Here is a 14,552-nt window from a genome sequence, read left to right as displayed (position 1 = left end):
GCTGGTTCATCCGGACCAGAATGGTTTCTGGGCCAACAGGGCCACACATATGAATATTCGTAGACCTCACATCGACTTGGACAGGGCAGAAGCCCTTCGAATCCCTTAGCGATTGTGCCAATTGATTTTTAAAAGAATTTGGATTCAATTTATTGGGACATTGTATGGGAGGTGTTGGCAAGAATAGGTATAGGACCAAGCTTCCTCCAGTGGGTTAAATTGCTTTACAAGCACCCGGTGGTGGCAGTCCAGCTTAACAAGGTGACCGCTGACTTGGCGGAATGCGCTAAGGCTGACTCTGTTATCCTCTTCTTTTCATCATGGCCATTGAACCTCTGGCAATTTGGCTCACTGGTAATCCCCTATTGAAGGGCCTTATATGGCCACAAGGACCCGAGAACCGCATTTCTCTATAGGCTGATGATATGCTACTGTATGTGTATTAAACCGAGAGATCCATTCCAAGACTCATGGAAATACTGCAGACCTTCGAGAGAAACAGTGGACTCTGTGTTAGGTGTGACAAATCGATCCTGTTTCCAGTGTAGGGCGGTGATGTGGCGATCCCCATCCAACTGAAGATTTTGAGTTGTTTTCGATACCTTCAACTATCTCTATAAAACCAGTGCATCATCAGGAGCAACACATCCCATGACAAAAGCTGTTTATTGTCACTTGTGCACAAAATAATGTGTCTGCACGCAGTGGCGGCTGGTTTGCTTGAGCACCAGGGGTCATGCACTATGCCCTTGTGTCTATGCCAGGTGAAAGATGTACGTTTGGGTAAAAAAGGTACTTAAATCTTTCACCTAGTTCAGCTCCCCTGCTGCAGCATACTGGCCATGTACAATAGACATTACACACATACATGGTGGTCCAGGCAGGACCAGAAGTCTGGAGTATGGCTTCTTTTTTTTCGAGGAGCTTGGGTGTTGCTGCCACGTCAGGGCTCACGGGGCCGACTACATTTTAGGATACATCACTGATCGTTCTTTCTACCCCACTCCCCCTTTTTTTCTCAACATCTTATCCAATATGACTCTTCCCTTTCTTCTCATCATCATCTTCTTAAAACTGTTTGCAGATACTACCTTACTTGAAAAGGCAGCAGATCTGTTTCAGTCTTGGCTCCCACTAAATGGAACCAGACAACTTTTGTCTATTTCCAGTCACTTAGCTTTTAGGAAACACTTATAAAACATACATGTTCTCCTATTTCTGGTAATTGTCTTACCGGCAGTAACCCAGGACCAAGAAACTACACAAGTGGAGTATATATACTTTACAAAATTCAAGTAAGATAACATAACGTAAGTTGTGTAGACAATTTATATTATCAAAAGCTTATACTTTGATGGCAGAGACTCTTCAAATGGACATTAAATAACTTAACCAACAGTTATTGCAAAAACGAGCTATAGAGACATGCTTTAAACACCTATGAGTATATGGGTTTACGAAGGATTTGTCATTTAATGGAGCACAAAGATTAAACTAGAAAGTGTTTACCCAACGGTTCACCCTTAAACAGGATTTGACCTGCTAAAATGCCTGATCAGAAACTGTTTATAGTTTTATAAGCATTACCAGATTTGAGCAGAGTCACTAAGAAATGATTCGCCTCTACTGGAAATGCGGAAATAGGAAATATGCTCATGTGCATGCACCAGTCAACCCAGTGCAATAATGAAAATGCATAACTGAATAGGACAACATTGGTTCTAGGTTAAAAGTTCGAAAACAAAAGGATCGAACGCCTTTTTTTCGACAGTAAAATGACCGAAAAAAAGGGTCGGATTTCTTTTAATTTTTTTTTTTTTTTTTAAGGGTGGTTTCCCCCCACCCCCCTTGTTTTCTTTTTATAAAAAAGTTTTTTATATATGCTAAACTAAAAATATATATAAATAAATAAATAAAAATTCAATCCTTTTTTTCAGTCATTTTACTTTTGATCAAAAGGTCATTCGACACTTTGCATTCGAACATTTGACCGGACACCGACAACATTTTCTGTTGATTTGCTAATGATTTGGAGGGCATCTGATGAAAGGCCAGTCTGTACTGCAATCTTCCATGCCATTAACGCGAGATGTCCCTCGTGGACCAGGTCATGGACACTGCCCACAGAACCTGCCGGAATGTTAGTAAATGAAGGTGTAGTCTGAGGATGACTACAGAGATTTAGAGAAGAGATTGGAACCAAATCTATGAGGTGCACAGGGTTGTCAGTTGCATGTGATCCTGGTGGATAATTCTTGGGTGCCTGATCTTTTAGAAAGGCATCTAGACCTAGGGCTTAGAGATTCATGTCAGGTGGCTTATTGCCTCTAAAAGGTTGCTCTATAAGTCTATAAATCTGAAGGTGAGGGCATAGTACATCTAATAACGTATCCTAACAAAACTTTGTCTGTGAAATTTTTGGGATATTTCCCTTTCTTGGAGAGAAAAACATTGGTCGCTTTATCTGGCTAAGGCGTCCAAATCTTAACGTGTTGCACACTCTCTTGTCTAAAGAGTTATGCAGCCAATGATCTCCAATGATGAAAACATTTTACTGTGCTGGGATCAAGGATGCTGGATGGAGAAGGGTCTGAAAAAGGGGTCATTCAAGCTATCAAGAATATTCTGATCTGTAGAATGGGAGTCTTGAACCAGGATAGACTGCTGTTACTTCTTCTTTTGGGAGGGCCAAGATCTGAAGAACTGGACTCTCTAGTTTAATCCCTAATGGAAATTTGAGAGTGGGATTTTTCTTCTTTGCTTTAGAAGCGAGCCACTACTTGTCTCTATTATTCCTGTTAATATTCCTTTTGTAGGAGACAGGTCTGAAGTGTGTGAGGGGTCTTCTTGCTCTAATTCACTCTCATTCATATGTTCAGACATGCAATGGCATTTATGTGATATTTCGATACCCCCTCCCCAAGCCGTAGAGTGGGAGTCAGAATCTTCAGGAGTAAAATGGAATCATTCAATTTTGTTTATTAACTTCTTAAAGACAAAAGGGAAGCACAAGGTTACACATTAGTGAATCTAGCCCCTTGTGCAGCATTTTAGACATGGGAGGTGTAGCCTGCCCATGTCTGGATTCACAATCTCTTTTACTCATTGAAATCATTATGCACTCGAGCAGAATGATGCTGAAATGTTTGGTCAAAAGATCGCACTGCTCCTTCATAGCCTGTAGAGGACGCTATTGTATACAGTATGGTGACAGTGAAAATACCTATGAGCAACAAGTGCTAAAGATTTGGCGGATTATTTCTTTCTGAGATATTCAACGTGCACAAGTACTAAAAACGAGAAGTGATCATATTTGAAAGTCAAATATGCAAAGTTCACTCTATTGACCTTTCCTAGTTGACTGGACAAATAACCTTTTGCCTTTCAGAAAATGAATCCTCAACACCCAAAAAATAAAAAGAGAGGGGAGAGTTTTCTACAGCTTTGCTGGCAAAGTATAAAATGCACTCACCTTTCAAATGCAAAATGTGTAATAAAATATTCCATTCAGAGCAAAATACCAGTGAGACATTTGCAGACTCCTTCCGATCATGTTTGTGTGTAGTCCAGCGGCACGTTTCTGGCCTAGGAACTTTCCGAATTATATCATTGGGCTTAGCATACACTAAGGGCCTCATTACACGGAAGGCGGTAAGGGTTAACTGTCACCGGTAATGGTACCGGTGACCGTTAACCCTTACCGCCTTACTACGAGGTCCCTTTGCGGGTTGGTACTTTAACGCCTGCTTTTTAGCAGGCGTTAAAAACCAACCCGCAAAGGGACCAGTGTGCTAATTACGGTACCGCAATTTGGTTCTGGGAAATGGTCCTAGTCTCGGAGTTAGGGAGCGTGTAGAAGACAGGGAAGGGAGTACCACTAGCAGCTCTGAGTCAGAAGGTGAATGGACTCAGGTGTAGAGGACGAAAAAGACAGCAAAGCAGAGCAGGGTTTTGTGAAAGACCCAATAAGACAAATCAAAGCCCTAAAGAGCTTCCTGACCCCATACCACAAGAATGCCAAGTATTCGTATGGGAGCACCTGGAACTTTATGAGCAGATGATGGAGTCCTTCCAGATCAGGAATTATGTGAATTGTATAGCGTTTGCTAAATGGACGTTCTCACCTGAGCACTCCATTTTATTTGCCCGACTGGAGGACCAGGGTCATTTTAAATGGTCCACCTATAATGCGGCCTTATTGAAACATTTTTCCACTCATCAGAACCCAAAATAGGCCCGTAAGACTGCATATAACTTGTGTGGGGAAGATCAGGAGGCTAGGGAGTTTGTGCAGGACTTAAAGCAGGCATTTGCTCAGAATTCCCAGTGGGTGAATATCAATAGTAGGGAGGTCACAACTACATCTTTCCATGCTCTCCCCAAATACATAATGACTCCGTTGGTGCATGACTTTCACGAGCATAGTACCCTGGATTGGGTGATTGAATAGGCCACCGGGATTTATCAGGGGCAAAAGCCTGCTGAGAGTAAAAATACCCCCAAAACCCCCAAACCATCTTACACCCCTGCTGCTGCAAAGGTGGCTGAGGAAAAAACGACCACTCCATTGGATCTGGAGACGGGTCTAAAATTAACCTTCCTGCCAACAAGCAAAATGGAAAGCAGAAGGGGCCTCCCAACCCAGCCCAATCTAATGGTAGTCAGGCAGGGGCCCAGAACAATGATCCCTCTGACCCCGCGACTTATATAAGTCCTAGGTAAAAGGGTACTAAACCAATCCTGTGGTATGTGTACACTCCCCCGGCCCAAGGGGTGGGGGACTAATCAGGTAAGTACTTCCCCAGGAAACTTTCCTCCAAATTTCCCTCAGGAGAGAAGTATCACTCCACCTCCCAATCTGAACTTTTTCCCCAGATATGCCCCAAACCAGAACTTTTAAAACAATCCTCCTCTCTCTCCCCAGTTCCAGGACAATAGATCCCAGAACATGGGAGAAAGGGGATTCAGGATGGAAAATTATGGGGGGAATTTGCAGTACCCGAGTTACCCCGGGAGAAGGTACAGTTACCCTTTTCAGGAGCAGTAGAGGTGTGACTTGAGACCTCCCTTCCACCCAGACAAGGTCTCGCAACTGGATTGACAGGTCCATCAACTGACCAACGATCTGGGGTGCATGCTGAGGGCTCAGTCCGACTCTCAACCTAACCCTGCTTCCCAGAATTCCCCCACACCCAGGAAACCCCCGACAAACCACATGTTGCGGAGGAGGGGGCCCGGCTAGAGGGGAGATGCCAAGCCCTAGAGGAAGCTTCCTTTCTCACCCAAACAGAAACCCTAAAAACCTCTCAGCCTGAAAGAGTCTCTTCTACGCCAGGAATGTTAGAACCTAAGGGTAAGGAGGAGAGGCCAAAGGAGAACCCACTTTGTGGAGGAACTCCGGATTATCCCCTTTGAAAGAGAAGAATCCCTGGCGGATTCAGTTAAGCAGACCTTCTCTTTCAAAAATGGGGGGATCCCTCCCAAAGAAAAATGGGTCCCAATAGACCCTGAGTGGGAAAGGGTAAGTATGGAGACTCAGAACCAGAAACTATTCAATCCCACACAGTGATCCAGACTGAAGTGAAACGGAGGGGGTGTCCTTTCTCCAAACAGGTTCTGAGAACTGTTGCCAGGTAACGGGGGACAGCCAAGGAGCCGGGGAAAAGGAGGATTCCCCAACAACTCCCATTGCGAGCTGCAAAGTTTTTTCACAGATTCCCGAACTACGACCCAGAAAATTGCCCAAGATCAGACAGTGTTGGAGTTCAATATTAAGAAAATGACCACCGGACTGTCAAATAATTCATACTTTCTTTGCACCTTAGAGGAGAAAGAAGGCAGATTTTATGCACCTGTCAAGGTGCAGAGTCTGTGTGAATTATCAGCTCTGGTGGATACTGGATCCCAAGCCACGCTGCTGTCAAAAAGGGCCTTTGACCAACTAAACCCAGGACGGAGGGAGGGCCACCAAATTCCACTCACACCACTTCCTGGACAACTCCAGAATTTCTACAGCAATTATATTTCCATCAAAGGGACTGCAGATCTGGACATAACAACTTGACGGCACTGGCTGAAACATCCAGGGATAGTTGTGACACCAGAGGGCGCACCTTGTTATCACCTCTGATTGACTCTGTAAACAAGGGTCTCTGGATTCAGACTAACCGTCCTATCAAATTAAAAATGAGTACCAATTATGTAAGCCTGAATGGTACCTGTCACGTAATTGATCAATGTTCTGAGAATGTAGAGTTCCGTTTCAAGAATAACCAAGTCCCAGACATCACTGTGATCTCTGTAGAAGAACACTGGTGATGGGAAGCCTTCTCCATTCTTGAAAATCAACCTTCCTCCCAGTTTAAGTGGCAACCCACAGTGGAAGGGAACACCCTAACATTTTACACCAGTCCAAAATCAGAAGAAACCTTGAGTCCTGTGAAACCATGCAATGAAGAAACCACTCAAAGTCTGATGGACGTTCAGAAAAAGGGCGAACATTTGTTTTCCCCCAATTAGTTAAATGAGGGGGAGTAGCTGGTGCTCTCCAGAGTATGCCTGAATAATGGACAGAGCTTCATCAGCAAAGAATTATTCAGGAAACTACCAAAAGACCAGACCATTCCCACATTTAATTTGATTGACAAATGGGAAGTAGGTCTGGAAACCCCAAATTCCAAACATCTCCTGCCTAGCAGGTGTATGCTAAACATTTCCATTGGAAACAAAAAGCATAGAGCATAATTTTTGGGTCGTGAGAGCTGTCATGACCCTTACCCCTGGCCCTCACTGGCAAGTCAGCCTTCCAGTTAGGGCCAGGTCAAAGGCCTTAAAACCTCATCCAAGACTCTCTTGGAGTCAGTCCTGGCGCCTTTGGCGCCAGGCTCATAACCATCATGAAGACCAACATTAGAATGGGACTATTTACTTGGGACTATTTAACTTGGGGGTTCAGCCAACATGGAGGCACACACATAGCTCAGTTACAAGGAACTGAGCTATGCGGGCTAGTCTTTTGGGTGTGGCAGGCCAGGGACTACTTTACCTGGACTACTTTGGGTGTGGCAGGCCTGGGACTATTTTACCTGAGACTATTTAAACCGCACCCAAACAGCAGAACACGCTTCGCGTTATTCTGCTGTGGGCAGTATAGCGCTCACCGTGTCCAGTTCTTTGATGCCAGCTTACCTGAAACCAAGGACCTGCAGAGAGAGAAAGAATACTACAAAACTTACCTGCAATAGTATCCTGTCTTCAATCCATCGCCGACTTCAGTTCCACTCACCTGAAGGTACGAACTCCATCACCCGGCACCGCATGCATCCTGGAATACCATAACCTGGAAAGAGGAGAAAGAAAGACAGCATTAGTAAGCGTTTACTCACGTTTCCTCCCGAACGAAGAAAGCCACACAATTCTTACCTGTGTAGTCATCTCCTGGTCAGTATCATCGCTGGAACATCACGGCGCTCGGCGAGGAACATCGCGACCTGCAAGGAGAGAAAAGACACAGGTTCGCAATATAAAAAGGCAAAACAGCGCAGCGCATCGCGCATTACTCACCGGACAACATCGCGCTCACCGCGCCTTCGCCTACCGGCCCATGCTCATCTTCAAACTGCATGGCAACACCAAAATACCTTTCCATACCTAAAAGGAAAGAAGCAAGACATTATTATTTGAACTAAGAGGAACATAAGAACTGCCTATAAAGACTGTAAAGCAGCAAACCTACGGAGTCGCAGGAGGCCTGGATTCCCACAGGGGGCTTGCACCAGTGAAGTAACTTGGTCGCTGCTCGACCCCCACATCTACACGCCCCTGCCACGAGGAGCAGGACGGACAATCCACCTTTTACAATATTAAGGTGAGGAGAAGGCCCAAGGGGGAGGAAGGCGTTGAGGCCAAGGGAGGTGTGAAAACATAAAGACAATCTGGTATTGAATCCAGCTCTCCTATATTGCAGACCCATCTTTAACCAGAGGCCTTACCAAGGGACCAGGTGAGCGTAACAAAGATGTCCCTTGTGCCTTTTATCCGGGAAGTGACATTCTCAACTGATTTGCAATCAATTGGACCTAATTAATAATAAGGCGTGGTCCCGACTGGGGAGTACCCCATGGCCTTTGACAACATTTAAAAAGCATTCCGGTCAGCTCAATTGCTGCATTATGCTATTGAAGTTCAAGTGCGAGAATAGGTTACCATCCCAGGACAGGTGTGACAATTTACTCTTGCCCTTAAAATTAAGGGGCAGCAGTACACGTGAACCCAAACCCCCTTTGGATACATAAACTCTGGCAATGAGTTCAACATCTTCCTACATAAGGCCATGCCAGATTTGGGCGAAAGGGGAAACCTGGCCTATGTGGATGATGTTTTGATCAAGAGCTCAACTGTAGAGGAATATATAGTAGAAATCCGTTCTGTTCTAACCCAGTGGCACAAAGCCGGAGCAAAACTGTCCTTTCAGAAGGCACAGTTGTGTAAGACCCGAGTGAACTTCTTAGGTCACAAGATCACCCCTGAGGGTCTTATTCCTCAGGCAAAGAAGGTGGAAGCCTTATTGAAATTAAAAGACACTACCACTCTGGGAAAATTAAGAAGCCTTCTGGGAGTTACAATTTATAGTTGAAAGTTCATTGAAGACTATGCAGAGGTCACTTGACCCTTGGTCTATTTATTAAAGGCTGGAGTCAAGTGGGAGTGGGGTCCAGAACGATCAGAGGCAGTTAAACAACTGAAAAGAAGCCTTTCCCAGGGTCCTTGTTTGGTTTACCCCATAAAGAACAAGAGAAGTTCTTCTTGGACATGGGGTTTCAAATACTTTTTTCTAACATTGAGGAACTTTTTTGAGTTATCATAGGCCTGCACCTTCGCGACCGAATCAGGGTTACTTGGTGATTATTAGCCTTTTTAGGGTTTTTGTCTTTTGTGGTTGGCTCTTTGTCACATGAGTGTAGGTCACTACGGAGACACTGAGTTCCTCTACTCCGTTTGTAAACTGTAGAAAAAGTTGCAACTGTGCCTGCACTTATTTGCGCCAAGATAAATTACTGGTGTATTTCCTTTTGCTATGAATGACAGGGTAGCGCAAGCATCAGAATTTTCAGGTGGGATTGAGCCCAAGACTAAAAGTGCTTCATTTACAACAAGAACATTATTCTTTGTGTGAACCGTAATGACACATTAAAGGCCCGGATTTGAAAAAGGCACAGGTTGTACGCCGAAACACGTGTCATCCAAGAGGGGCTGAAAATTCAAAATAAAAAACTTTATCAAATACAACAGAACTTTTGGATTTGTCATTCACAGCAAAAGGAAATACACCAGTAATTTATCTTGGTGCAAATAAGTGCAGGCACAGTTGCAACTTTTGCTACGGTTTCAAATACTTGCCTAACAGCGGTATTGTACCAGAAGCATGACAAGGTCAACAAAGTAATCTCATACGTGAGCAAGACTTTGTCATTGGTGGAGGAAAAATTCAATGACTGCGAGAAGGCACTCTTGGCAAGAGTGGGGGATGCTGAAGTATTACCACCCATTCATGCAGGCGGAGCACATCATTGGCGAAGCTCCTCACCAACCCTTGCAATATCTACAAAGTGACAGAATCCGGTGGGGAACGTTAGCAATTCCAGAATATCTTCCTGGATTCTGTCCATGCAATGCTTCCCTGTGGAGGTCAGATATGGCCAAAACAAGAAGAGTCCCCTAGCGCAAGGGTTGGCGGACTTGCATGACTGTGCTCAAGAAAACTGCCTCGAGGACGAAACTCTAATGACCAACAACAACATGGAGGCATACTTGACTTCCCCACACAAGGTCTATGAAGAAGACAAGTGTCGGGGGATACCTACAGTTTATGTGGATGGGTGCTCCTACCATGTTGATAGCAATGGGGAAAAATAACTGGTGGCTGGCATTGGGAATGCCTGGGTGAATGATACCCCGGAACCCTCTGCTGGATATTTCTTTTTTTTTAATTGTGATATAGCCAAAAAGAAATTTTGACTTTTTACTCAAGATAGAATTGAAAAGAACAAAAAACAATCAGCAAATCAAAATTAGACATTAACAAATTAGCAACAGAAATAATTGATATCATAACTCAGTACATTAAGACAATTAATTTAAAGGAAGCGTAAAAAACAAACTAGTACTTCACATTTCAATCTTTAGGGGTTCTTGCAGGTGGCAGCCTTATCAACAAGATTTAAAGCATACAGAATCTTTACAAATTCTACAGTTAGAAACACTTAGTTTCCTGAGACCATTCTTTCCCAGAGCATAGCAGAGTCCAGAGATTCGACATTGTAGATAAACCTTTGGAGCCTGCCCCACCTCAGTTCCCTTGTCCCTTGGCATACCGATAGCAGATGTTTAGATCAGTGCTTTGTATTCATCTCACACTCTTAACAAATGTCGCTAGGGTAAGCCACTGCATCTCTAATATGTAAACTTTCCAGAGAAGGTAAGATATTTAGTCTGAATCTAAAAGAAATCACTCTAATCCTCAGATCAGGCAACATTCTCAGATAGGTTGGTTGCAATGATCTGGGTTTGTCACAGATTGAGAATGAGAAGGATAATTTGGATGCTCTCATCTTGTCAATCGTTCTGATCCAATCCCATCTTTTCATACATTCTTTTGATTTTAAGGGATTTTGGATAAAAGTATCTTGATCAGAATCTGCTTTGGTTACAATTTTGATACATCCGGTCTTAAGAGTTTTTAGAAATGTATTATCGCCCTTCATCAGTTGGGAAGAGATGTCTTCATATAGGGAGTCTATTGGTTGTTCTACAATTAACCTGTAAAGCGACACCCATCTCCATTCCATCCAGGCTAAGAGAGAAGTTAACCCCAACTCATACCGAATGGAGGCCATAGGGACAGAGTTTGGAAGATTCAGGGTCCTTTTCCATAATTTGGCCTTGATTGTTTCCCAGTTGATTTCAAAGCTATGAATATTCCATTGTAGGCCAAATAGCAGAGTCGGTACTACTTTTCCAATATAGTATTTTATAATAGGAAGGATGGAGAATTTACAGAATTTTATATGAATCTTAATCATTTGTGAACCTAACTTTACTATCTCTGTGTCCAAGGTGTTAATTAAATCCACTTTAGATGGACAAGCACTGATCTTAGAAGTCAAATACGTAATTTTATTTACTAGGGGAATAATTTGATTATCAATTGCCCAGGTAAAAGATTTCGTCTTTACCTGTGGATGTTTGAATATCATTATTCTGGATTTTTCTGGGTTTATTTTGAGACCATTCAGTTTTGCATATTCACCCAGAGCATTGGCCAGCCTTTGCAGGCCAATTTGTGTATAGTCCAGAATAACGATATCATCAGCATAGGCTAGCCAAGATATCCTAGTCTCTCCAATCTTAGGACTCACCAGTAACAGCGTTAGGAACCACCGAAACAGATTGGACAAATAAAAGTTAAATAGCAAAGGGGCCACCAGACAACTAAGGCGAACACCTCTCTGTATATTAACTACTTGCGATAGATCCCCAGATCTAGAGAGTCTAACACATAGAGTTCCATTATGGTGGAGTTCGATCAAAATTGCCAACAGGTTGTCCGGAACCCCCAACTCTTTAATTTGCCTCATAGACGATCTTTGTTTATTGTGTCGAAAGCTGGGATAAATCCACCTAGGCCCCGAACAAAGGTCTTCCCCCCTTGACGACACTCCCTGAACTCAGACAGCTAAGGACCATATTATTAAGTGAGGTAGATGGACCTCTCTGAAATCCCGTTTGGAATTTGGAGATAATTTGGTTGGCTTTGGCCCAGTCTTCTAGGTCTCTAAATACCAGGCCCGCAAATACTTTACCATTCGCGTCCAGTAAGGAAATTGGACGGCAATTAGAAACTGCCAGACAATCACCACACTTATAGATGGGAATAATCACTGAGCTTCTCCACGAGTCTTGGATTTTTCTTGATTTTATTATTTTATCAAACAGTGCCTTTAGCACCCTGGCCCATAGGCCGGGATTAGACTTCAGGATTGCGTTTGAGAGTCCATTCGGGCCTGTGGCCCATGATACCGATGATTTAATTATCAGGCTCCTAATCTCCTCCAAGGAGTAATTGAGGGCCCAATCGGTGGCCAATACAATCTTAGGATCTATGGTCCAAGGGGAGCCATAGATTTTACTAAAATGGTCAACCCATGACTGTTCCTGTATAATCGTGTCCTGAACTGTTTTCTTATTAATCAACGTCCAGAAGTTACGCAAATTATTGAGGAATAATGTCTTTAGCATATCTTCCCCATCTTTCTGTAACCTCGAAGATCTCTGGGACCTCATCCAATTCCTGAATGTATTCTTAATTAGCCTGCCCTCTTGGAACACTGGGCTATGCCTATCTTGGACTTTTTTAATGCATAGAGCTTTCTCCTTCTTTCCCTCTTTTGTTCCAAGATTTGGATATCAAAACAATGCTTGTGAATTCATTTATTTTTTAAGGGACGTACGTAAGGTGGGTCAAGGTTCCATAAAAACTCCACAAGGTGGCCTGGGTCAGTATGGAGAGAGAGTTCTTGGTCAGTCCATTCATTAGTAATTATTATTTAGAGTTTGTCCCCCTCTACCAAATCTGACCAACCTATTTCCCGCTGCATTAGATACCAAACTCTGCGTCAAACGTGTGCTTTTAAGGTTCTGGTAAATCGATGCAACCAACATAGCATGATCACTTAGGCTTTCCTCTATGATTTTGAATTGCATGCAACTTTCAAACAAGTTCTGAGTAACAAAAACATAATCAATGATAGAGTATGAGGAGCCTCTTCTCCACGTTGGTGCTGCTGGTATATCCCGACACAAATTGCTATTTAGAACCACCATTTCCAAATCATTCATGAATTGGCACCAAAGTTTACCATCTGCTATCTTTCGCTTTCCTTGGGCAGTCTGCACTGGACCCTCTCCAAGACAGTGAGAATTAAAATCCCCATAATTATTATGTCATCCGTCGGATACTGTGTTGTGCATGCGGTAAATATGTCCCATAGTTCCTGTGCAAAAACAATTATTGGCAAATGAGCTGGGTTCCAGTTAATGTTTACCGATAACCAACCTTTCTCCCCCGCACTATCCCTTAGTACAACTTGATTATCATAATCCCCGGGACTTCTTTAGAGAGTAGAACCGAGCCCCCAAAAACCTAATTTCTACACATGATAGTCAGACCCCCTGTAGGACGGCCACCTCCAGCACTCTTGCCAGTTGCTGATAAAATGAAAAACCATCTATTTTAAATGACCTTGTCAACCAGGTTTCTTGTAAAAAAAATCAAATCAAAAGACTCAAATATATAGCATTTCCTAACCTCATTACAAAATGAATTAGAACCCTTGAATTCCATGAAAGAGTTCTAATCATTAAGCTGGTTAGTGGTGCTGTTCCACCATACCCAGTTTACACAGAATCTGGGAGACTATCTCTGGGATCATCTCCAAGACTGTTGGTGGTAGATTTGAGGCTTTCGTCATTTGATTAAAGTGGGGGCGTTGATTTGCATTTCGCTGAGAAGTAGGAATTGGAACAGACAAAACTGGCAGGCCTTCTGTAATCAAGAACCCTATCCGAGTCCACTCTGAACTCGCTCCCAAAATGGAAGTCATCCTAGCCTAGAATTCAACGCCATTTCTGCAATGTCTGTATTAGGCAGGCATGGAAATCCAACTAGGTCAATGTTCGCCGTTGTGAAGAGTTTTAAGCTTGGAATATAGTTGATCTCTGCCAGCTTTCCCCTTGTTATTAGGCATAGAGCGGGACAGATGGAGAGTCAGACCCTGCGATGCTATCTCACGCTTTTCCATTTTCTCCATACTATTGCTCAGTGAAGTACACTGCTCCTCACCTTTCTTCTCACCTTTCTTCTCGCTCTGAACTACCCCTGCAAACAGTGACTTTCCTGTGAGGGTTTAGAATTCATGGGGTTAGATTCCATATCCACAGGTTGATAATGACCCACTCTCTTTGTATTGACCAGATCAGTTTGGCCTCCCGTTGCTGCAGGCGTTGTATTGATGTGACATGTCCCTTTTGCTTTAGATTTTAGATAGATTGGAGCAAACATTACGGGAGGCTTAACTTTTAAAAAAAATAGGAGCAATCCTTCGGGGAGGGCTGATCAAGTCCGTTTGAATCCCCACTGTAAACTTTTCTACTTCTTGCTTGTTTGTGGATGAATTAGAGGAAGGGGGAATCAACTGAGCTTCTTTTAGGGATTTCTTATGGTCATTCCTAGCTTCAAACCTTAATCCCTTCTTTTAATTTTTGCTTTAATTTTTCTCCGGAGACTCAGCTTGTTGTCCTTTTAGGTTGCGAATAAATCGATTAGTGGCTCCTGACTGGTTTTTTACTATAGGGACACCTTTTTTTTTAGATCATCAGTTGTTATTTATGACTCTATGGCTTCACTGGTTACTTGAAGTCGTTTTCTCAGTTTTCTTTTAGACTTACAATTGCTTTTCTTTATTGTTTTTTGGAGTCAAGCTTTCAATTCGTTT

The sequence above is a fragment of the Ambystoma mexicanum genome, chromosome 3q (genome assembly GCF_040938575.1).
Source record: "Ambystoma mexicanum isolate Mex_15411 chromosome 3q, UKY_AmexF1_1, whole genome shotgun sequence".
NCBI classification, from domain to species: domain Eukaryota; kingdom Metazoa; phylum Chordata; class Amphibia; order Caudata; family Ambystomatidae; genus Ambystoma; species Ambystoma mexicanum.
This window is presented reverse-complemented; position numbering follows the sequence as displayed.